A 9476-nucleotide genomic window follows, 5' to 3' on the forward strand; every position below is an offset into this window, starting at 1 on the left:
AAACCTTAGAACTTGTGAGTGATAGAAAACAGACCACAGTGTCCTAAATAAGATAAAGTATTTGCTTGACCTTTGTATGCTTTTATGACTGATTGGAGCTGTAAAGATACGTGTATTTGAAAATCATGAAAAGCTGCTCTGAGAACTTTTTTATTCAAAACTAAAAAACATTTAGGGTTGTTTTGTATGAATTACTTTATTTTCATCTCACTGATGTATATCTGCACTAGCTTTCTGTAGTCACCATGATACATTTAGGTTATCTGTAACGTAAAAAATATTCTTATGTTAATCAAAAAAACTCAACCTGAGCAAAGGCAGGAGGATGGTGCAAATTATTAAGGAACACCAGGTCATTTTCAAGCTTAAATATTATTATTGTTGTTTTAAGCAATAGATTAGAGTTATACTTCTGAGTTCGAGCTGTTTTCTTCCATATTGAGTCACCTACGGAACCGTGTGCAATAGCAGCTGTACTGTGACTCGTTCTGCAAAGCCAGCCAACTCGAGGCAAATTCCAAGAGCTAAGCATGGGGGAGAGAAGTGAGGGAGAGAGAGGCTTGTGTCACATTGTCACCTGAAAGGTGATCTTCCTTTTGAACAAAACATTTCCTTTTTTTCCTCTTTCAAATTTGTATTGACTCTTCACAGCCACCACACATGATAATAATTTTTCATTAATTAGTTTTTTTAAGAAGGGCATGAAATATCTATGATATTTCTCCTACCTTCTACTTTTTTTTTTAATATCCTGATGTAATTTGCTTTCTTTACTTTGTGTTTTGCTCTCTTCCTTGTTATTACTGATGTCTAATTCCTAGCCTGTATTGCTTACTTTTTTCTTCTTCCCTACCAGTAGATCAGTTTCTTCTTCCCATAGTGTGTGCCCTGCTGGGCATTCATCTCTGAACACTTAAACTTCTGTACTTCTCTATAATGCTAAGCCAACTTCAAGTAAAGCTTTCAGAATTCTTTGACAAGTTCCACTCTGTTGCAGGCCTAGCAACAATTTTTACAAAGGGTAATTTCTAACTGAAACTTACAAAATTTATATTAACTTTCATTTAAATTTCACTTTAGAAAAACCACAGAGAGGCTGAAAACCAGATGAACATCTGCATCTAGCCAAACAAAGAACATAACAGTGGAAGGGATCTCTGGGTCATCAAGTCCAGTGCTCTGCTAGCCTGGGAATTGCATCAGATAATTCTCTTTTCATAAACTTTGCCAATACTAAATTGGAGTAGTTATTTCTTTGCCCCCAGTGTTTCTGCCAAAGACTGTTCCAGAATTTGATTTATTTTAATGGCTAGAGACTCCGTAGTAATGTGCAATCTGTATTTTTTCAGCGACAGCTTATATCCATTTGGTTTTTTGCTTGTGCTGGCCTTTAACTTAAGGAGAGATTTTTTAAAAAATCTATGTTTGAGTTTTCTATTTATACAGAATTTAAAAAATGAAGGATTCAAAATTACTTTTTAAAGCAAGTCATGCTAACAGGAATTGAGATTTCCTTGGGTAAGCTGATGTTGGCTGAAGTTACAGTAGTAAGAAATACTATTTTTAAAAAGGAAATGCCAAAAGTTTTTGTCCAAGGCAATATTAGAGTTTTTACATTATTTTTTAGCTTTTTTTTTTTCTGAAGTAGATGGTGACATTCATACTAACTTGTAGGAATTATGTTGTTTTGGTTTTGGGCACTTGCTTCTCTACTTTATTCTCAGCTGAGACATAAATGTCTTTCATGTGGAAACTTCACACCATCCATATAGCATTAGGCATAGTATAGAAACTGAGGATGTAGAGATGTTTTGTAAGCCTCTTGTATAGCAAATCTGAGTGACAAAATAAAGTGTTATCTATCTAAGTTGTACCCATAATTTACAAGGGAACTATGTGTGATAGATATATTGTATTCAGATCTTTACATGGCTTTTAATTTTGTTAAAATCTCATTGTGCATAAAAAGCAATGCATTTTATTAAAGACAGATAATTTGAGACTCATGAATTGTTATACATATTCAGTACTATTTGCTGTATTAATATGTAGTGTTAACAATTTTAAGCAATTGTATACTCCCAGAATTAGGGCTAACTCTCACATAAATAACGTTTGACACCCTGACTCAGAGGTGCTATGAAATCAAAAGAATGTTTTAGGGCTTTGAACAGTACTTTTCTAAAGATACTCTCTTTGTGTGTCTCTTAATAAAGTTGAGTGAAGGAACACCACATGAACTCTCCGAAAACTATGTCACATTGAAATTGTTGTAAAATTAGCAATGGTAAAGAGAACGAAAAAAAAACCCACAGAGAATTCAGTGGAAATACAGCTTGTGTAGTCTTGATTCTTTGCTCAGAAGATGTCTATATCAGAGTTAAATGGCCTGTTGTAAACTGTGCATGTGTGTATTTTTCTGTTCCCTGTTCTAGATCATGTCTCATCTGTTCTGATGTGTCTTAATGAATCCCCAAAGGAAAAACTAAGCATGATTTTTTCCTTTTTTCAGCAAAACATTTGTGTGATTTAAGTCTCTGAGGCAGCATCTCACATGCACCTTTGTATTTGATGTGCAAGTGAATCATCACTGAGTTCCTCTCTCTATTTTAAGGCATATGACACAATTTTCTTAAGCAGTAAGACAGCAAACTGTAAACTCCCTTTTCTTCTGGAGGTCGTGTCTCAGTAATTCTTCTGTTTGTTTCTGAAATGTAGTGTTGCTGCAATTCATTGCATATTTTTTTCTTTAAATAAATTACATAGGAAATGGAAACACTATTTTTAGCAAACTGGGAAAAGTAAGACTTTACTTTGTAGTTAGAACTGTGATACCTGATTTTAGCTGAGAATTTGATTTATGATCTTTCAGTATATAGTCTTTTGCATGGAACTCACTTGTTTTGTTCATTACAAAATGTCATGTACATACAGGAATTTAAAATTTCTTCCTTTATGTACAGAAACTATGGAAAGAGACTATTAAGTTAACTGATAAGTTAATACACTGAAAGTTCATTAGTTTATCAGTGTCAGAACTGCAGTTACATCACATGCTTGAATTTAGTATCCAATATCAGAGGTCTCCCACACGCCAGGAAGAATAATTTTTCAGTAACATTCCATTTAATACAGACAGAGATTACAGTACTTTAACTGTTTTAAAAGGTGTTTCCAAACATGCAAGATTTATAAGGTGATCAGCTTTTTCCTGCAGACCTATTATGCGCTGCACAATTGTCAAAGCACAATTTCTTTGATGAGCTAGTTAATGGAGTCTTTAACACTTAAAACAACATTATCTTACTGTGAAAACGCCTAACTACTTTTCTATTTTTTTAATACTCAGCTTGATATATAAACACTCAACACAAAGTTCGAGGTTAAAGAGACATGTGGATAATGGAAATCACTTTCTCTTCCAATTATAACTTGTATGTAAGTATAAAAATGAGCTTTTATATTATTTCATAGCACCAGAGCAGGAAATTCCTGAAGAATATACTGAAAAATAAAATAATAAATCCATAAAAGACAAAAAGTAAGTTGTATTTTCCCCCTTTCTTTAATATCCTTTCAGTATCACATTATATTACACTATATGACATTACAGTTGTATTGGTTTGTCTTTATTTTGGATGTGTTCCTGGCGCTCGATCACTGTAAGAGAAATTACATAATGGTAGATACACATTAGTATGTGTTGTTGCAGATAGGAACCTAATCCATTGGTAGGTGTGGAGAGGTTCAACCAAAATTTTGGCCAACTCGAGATATTTCCTGTTTCTTCTATACTTTCTGTAATCATCTGCTAGTAGTGATTCTTGCCAACAGGATCTTGGGCTAAATTAAATTTGGATCTGAGCTGATATGGTTATGCTTGCAGTATGTATGGTTTGTTATACGGTTGTGACTGTTGCATTCAGCCAAGTCTCTGAACGTGATCTTTTTAGTTAGTTTGGGGTGTTTTTTTTAAAAAAAAAACCTCTTCATTTTTCTCTTCTCTTTTGTTTTGAAATTCTGCGTCATTGCAATGTCTTTAATAAGACTAGCCAGGAACAACATTTGGTGTACTGGAAAGTAACCCAATAATCTAATTTTTCTATAAATGCAGGGAGAGCTTTACTTCTGAGTAATTGATGGTATTAAAATCAAAACAGTAATATACCCTAAAGACTAGCTTTATAACGATGGTAACCTGAGTTAAGCAGAACTTACCAAAGCTAAAGAGTGTCTTTTCTAGAATACCATTTTTGACTGCCTTTAAGACATGAACTGAATTAAAATGTATTAGTTTCATTGCTCCTCCACTGTGAACCTAAGTGTAGCTGAGCTTCAGTGTTCATGCTAATTCTTGTTAGCTGATTCATTGGAATGAGGTAAATGTCTATAGCTGTAGAAAAATGGTAACAGAAGTAAACCTACTAAGTTGTGTTGTATTTGTAGGCCATTTTATACATAAGGGCAAAAATTCTGTGCACACTAAAATGAATAGTAGGATTTCAGCTAACTCAGTAGAGCCAGGATTTTATCCCTAAGGTAGCTCCTTCAGTGAGGCACGAGAGGTAAAGTAAGCTAAAATCTTTTCAGAAAAAAACCCCACACTGAGAAAAATGCTGAACAGGCTCATGTGTGAGATTTTTCTGTACCAGTTTCTAAGTGTTAGGTTTGTGTAGCACCAGATACTTCAGAGAAATTATAAAGAACTAAAATCTACAGTCAGAAATTCTACTAAGGAAAACCTTCATCTTGGTCTAATAGTATGCCATTCCTTGTGTTACATTATCAAGTCCATTCTTATGTGCTTCCTTTGGAAGTAAAAAGTTCTAATCCTTTCAATCTGTGTTCATGAAGAGGAAAAAGTCACCAAGCTAGGATGGGAAAGAGAAAATTCTTATATGTAGATTCTTTCTTTAAATCCTCTTTTAATACTGTAATAACCAAAATTACTTTAAAGACGTTCTTAAATTGATAAGATGCTGATGATGAAAAGTTCAGAAGGCCAGACTTCAACAAGGTCTTAAGTATCCTTGGTTTAAAAATGAAAATGTAAACTATGTTTTTCAGTTACTTTATCTAAAGCGTCCACATAAAAATTCAGAAGAGGTTTAAGAGAAGACTTGAATATACCACAAAATAACTGGGAAAGAAATCCGATTAAAGCCAGAAAGAGGAAAAAAAATCTAAAAATGGGCATACAAAATTGAAAACAACTGTAATTTCTATAAAATCAGCATGAAATTCCAAACAATTTTATATGGTTGCATGGTCAGTGTATCAAATGTAGCTTAAAATTCCTGTAGCAAATGAAGTTTCCTCCCAAGCTGAAATTCTGTCTGGTGTACATAAAAGACAGTCAGCTGAGATGGGCTATAGTTTCTCTTTAGATGAAGATGACTATGGATGCTGGCAGCAGCCTTTTTATCTACTTTGTGCAAATTAAATAACAGACAGTTAATATAAACTCCCATAGAAAAAAACCCCAAGAAACAAACCAACACTTTAAGTTGACACGATAGTTTTAGTGGGTGAAATATATATTGGGTTTTGGAGACAGTTTACATAACAAATGAGGTGAGTTTCCTGGCATTGTGGTCTAGAATGACAGTTGCTCAGTACTTTACAAGTAGACACTTTTGTGCCTGGACTTATTCCGTGACTGTGGCCTGGAAGACAGGACGGTACCGCGGGCTGGAAATGTGTGTAGAAAAATTGTCATTTAGCTATATATTGATACAAAATCAAGCATTCTCATGTGAGATAATTCTTTCCTGGCAAGTGGTATTTGATAATTGTGTAGTTTTAATCACCTGATATTAAGTATCTTTTTTCTGATTTAATTGTTTCAGATTAACATTTTCATCTTATTTTTATTTTTTAAACTTTTTTTTTGCTTTTACAACACAATAATACTGTGATATTTATTTTGATAAATCTTTGCTTGTATTACTACACAATCTCTTTACAGATTATATTCAACTGATGTCTAACTGTAGGCAGCCATAGCTGAATAGGCAGAGTTTCTTTGTGTTTGCCCATAATATCCTCAAATAACAATATCCTATCTATAACAAAATACTAAGAGCCTTGTGATTTAGCAAAATTGGGTCATTTTGTCTTTACTCATTTTGCAGCCTAGAAGCTGAAAGATCAATTGCAATTCTTGCTTCTGAGAACCAGTAAATGCAGCATATTACTAAAGATCCAGTAGGTGGTAACAACCTGTCCAATGGGTCTTTGGAAGAGAAGACAGCAGAACCCTTGAGCTAGGTATCTTTTCACAGGCTAGGGAACTGCCCCAGTAGGTTGGGTGATAAGATTGTTCAGGAAGCTTTTGGAAAAGGTTTTAAAGTGCATGTTGTGTTCAGTCCCTCATCAGCTGGCTCTTTTTCCAAACATTTCATAGATTGTCAATACTTCCTTGATATCTATCACACAACATTTCTGGTCGCTGCTCCTCAGTTTCTTAGTATCAGAGTTTCTGTAGACAGTAATTCAAGGAGAAGCTTTGGCATCCATTACATTTTTCAGCAAAGCTGACAGCAACTTCATCCCAGTATTTTTCTGTTCTGTCAGGTACATGTGTTATAAGAAGATGTTTAAGGGTAAGATGGAAACTGCTAAGACTTTTGTAGTCTTCTAAATGAAAGAAGGGAAGAAGAACAAAAGGAAAAGTATGGGTTTTAAGGAAAGAAAAGCAAGAGCAAATATCCAGAAGCTAGTTATTATTTTACATTCTTCTTATTTCCTTTTTTTAAAAAAGCTAACAGATAATATAACTAGTGTGGATTTTGAAAATATCCTATATGTTTTATAATACCAAATTTTGTCTGATAGTTACAGCACTTTATTTCTTCTGGCCTCTCTGTGCACTGAAATGGAAAAAAACCAGGCTGTTGCTGTTTTTTAGGGGTAGTGAGGCTGGCGCTGTCAGTTAAGGACTTGTGAGGAATGTGTTTGTGAAACACCCTTTCCTAGGCAGAATTGTCTTAAGAATGTGGAAAAAAAGGAAAGAGAGGACGGAAAAGACTTGGATAGAGAATAAGTCAAAACAAAATGAAGCTTCAGAATTTTACTAAGTTCTGTTTCTAATTAATTAAATTTGGAGCACATATTTATGAATTCAAGTGACCTTTGCAGATGATTCAAGGCCAAGAAAAATACTCTCATCATTGCTTACAAGACAGTGTTTAATAGTATTTTAGTGTAATTTGTTCTTTTGTTCTGGGATTTAATAAGTTAATGTTTGTGCCTCTTAAAGCAAGAAAATACAAATCATGATGGATAATCATACAGTTTTTTGGAAAACTTTCATGGTGTTGTTAGTGCATGCATGCATTTGGTGAGCCAGTACAGTAAATGCACTCAATAGTGCTCACTACACTTGAAATGTTTTTCCAGAGGAGTCTATCAGTATTTATTTTCTGAAAGTAAATTAATACTTTCACTGTATTGTTTTGTAAGTAATTTGTTTCATGAAACATTACCCTTTTCTATCTCTTTTAAACAAAATGGTGTATATATTGTGAAGTATGCATTTGTGCTTAAGTTATTTTGATTCTTAATAATATTTTTAAATGGATGCATCTTAAAGTTCATTTTTAGGTAGAACAATTTGTGTGCTCATTCTCTCTCAGATATAACATCTAATGGTAAAGAATTTACTGCAAATACAGGTATTAATTTAAGAGATATTGTAATATGATTTTATTCATTTTTTACCCTTCCCCATTATTAAATTACAATTGATAGAAAATAGAATTGGCATTTGTATTTGGTACTTTCCTTAGCAAGAGAGTGAAAGAGTTTCCCAGATGGTATCTCATAGAACTTACATTCATAAGCTTTGTAAATAAAAACAGATATACAAGTATAGGTTATAATGGTTTTCAAAGCAGAGATGAGATTGTCTCCACCCCAGAAATGTTATGGATATGATTTTAATAAACAATTAATTATGGTAACAGAAAAGAACCATCACCTTCTTTTTTTAACTGACACGTGTTTGCTTCTCCTTGTGATACTCAGAATTTGGGTGTATGGCATGAACACGTATAAAATATGTTATTTACAGCATGGACCAATATGAAAGGCTAAAAAAGCTTTCGTTTAGAGGCTTTGTGCTGTATCCATGCGTGCATTCGCTATGCATTGATAGGCTCTCAGAAGCACGCTAGATATGAATATGACTGTAAAAATTATCTGTACATAAACAATAGATCTGTCAAGGATTTTCTGTAGAACACTGAAGCTACTGCTTCGGTGAGGTGCCAGACATCTGGATATCATGGACAAATATTCAAAGCATGCAAAACTCCTGGTTTTGTCCCGTGTGTAATTTCCAAGCAGGAAAAATTGTAGTTTTCTGAGGAAACATGATTAACTATAGAGAGAGATTCCATGAGGACTTGATGCAGCATATTGTTCAAGCATCCTCAAGTAGCAGAATTTGCTTATAAGATTTAGTCCATGTGCAGAACATGTTAGATTAAGCATAAGGAGCTGATGTTTAATTAACTTTTTGCTATTCATAGGGCACAAAAACAGTAGTCACACTGTATTGAAAAAAAATAAACTAATTGCTAAACAGAAGTCCGTCAAAGTATTTTTTTGGACTTTGGTGGATTTTCAATTCTTGATCATTTTAAAGATTCCTTACTTGACATTACATTATCCATACATTTCTCCACTGTTTGTCAGTCCTATAAACTCATTAATACATGCATTGCTGGATAGAACAACTTTATAATAAGCCATTGTCCTGGTTGTATTCAACAGTTGACAGAGAAGTTAGTTATGGAATTTGAGCCATGTCAAAGTTTCTGAAAGAAAATGCTAACTTGATAACTCTGTCAGGATAGCATGAAAAATGCAAGATGAGAGCCAAACAGAAGAGAAGATACAATAGGGAATTAAAATGATTGTTTAGAAATGCTGTTATTTCACTTACAAGATCTGTTCTTTGCGTGTGTACTTGGACTGGTGGGGTTTTACCTTTATGACAGAAAAGGCAGGAGTAAGCCAAGTTCCACTCTTAAATCTGCATTGTTCAAAGTATTTACGCAATTACAGGCAGTCATTCACTTGCGAATTTCTCATCAAACTTATTAGAACCCTTCAATTTACTGATCTCTGCTGTGCATTTCATATAAATATTTTCTTAATCAGCTTTTTATACAGCACGTAGTCATTTCTCATTTTTGCAGGAAACTACATTTCCCTCCAATAAAAATTGCCTTGGAGCTAAACATATGGTTATAATGAGAAATAATATTATTTTTTAGAATTAATAGTGTCATGTAAAATCCAAGTCTTAATCCTCAGTCTGAAAAAGTACTCTGTTATTACAGCATTAATAATTTATTGCTATTAAAAATGGAAAAAAGGGTGGAATGACTGTTTACAAAATATAATTGTTTCCCAGCAGTAAGAAAATTGATGATTTACTGATTTAGAGCTAGACTTGTACAACAAAT

The 9476-nt window shown here is 33.6% G+C and overlaps 1 protein-coding gene across 2 annotated transcripts in view; it reads right to left on the reverse strand.

Moving 5' to 3' along the window:
- FGF7 (fibroblast growth factor 7) overlaps positions 1–9476 on the reverse strand; it is a 29405-nt gene that overhangs the window by 1717 nt on the left and 18212 nt on the right. The gene's annotated exons all lie outside the window — the stretch shown is intronic.

This window comes from Pterocles gutturalis, unplaced genomic scaffold (genome assembly GCF_000699245.1).
Source record: "Pterocles gutturalis isolate BGI_N339 unplaced genomic scaffold, ASM69924v1 scaffold44776, whole genome shotgun sequence".
NCBI lineage: Eukaryota > Metazoa > Chordata > Aves > Pterocliformes > Pteroclidae > Pterocles > Pterocles gutturalis.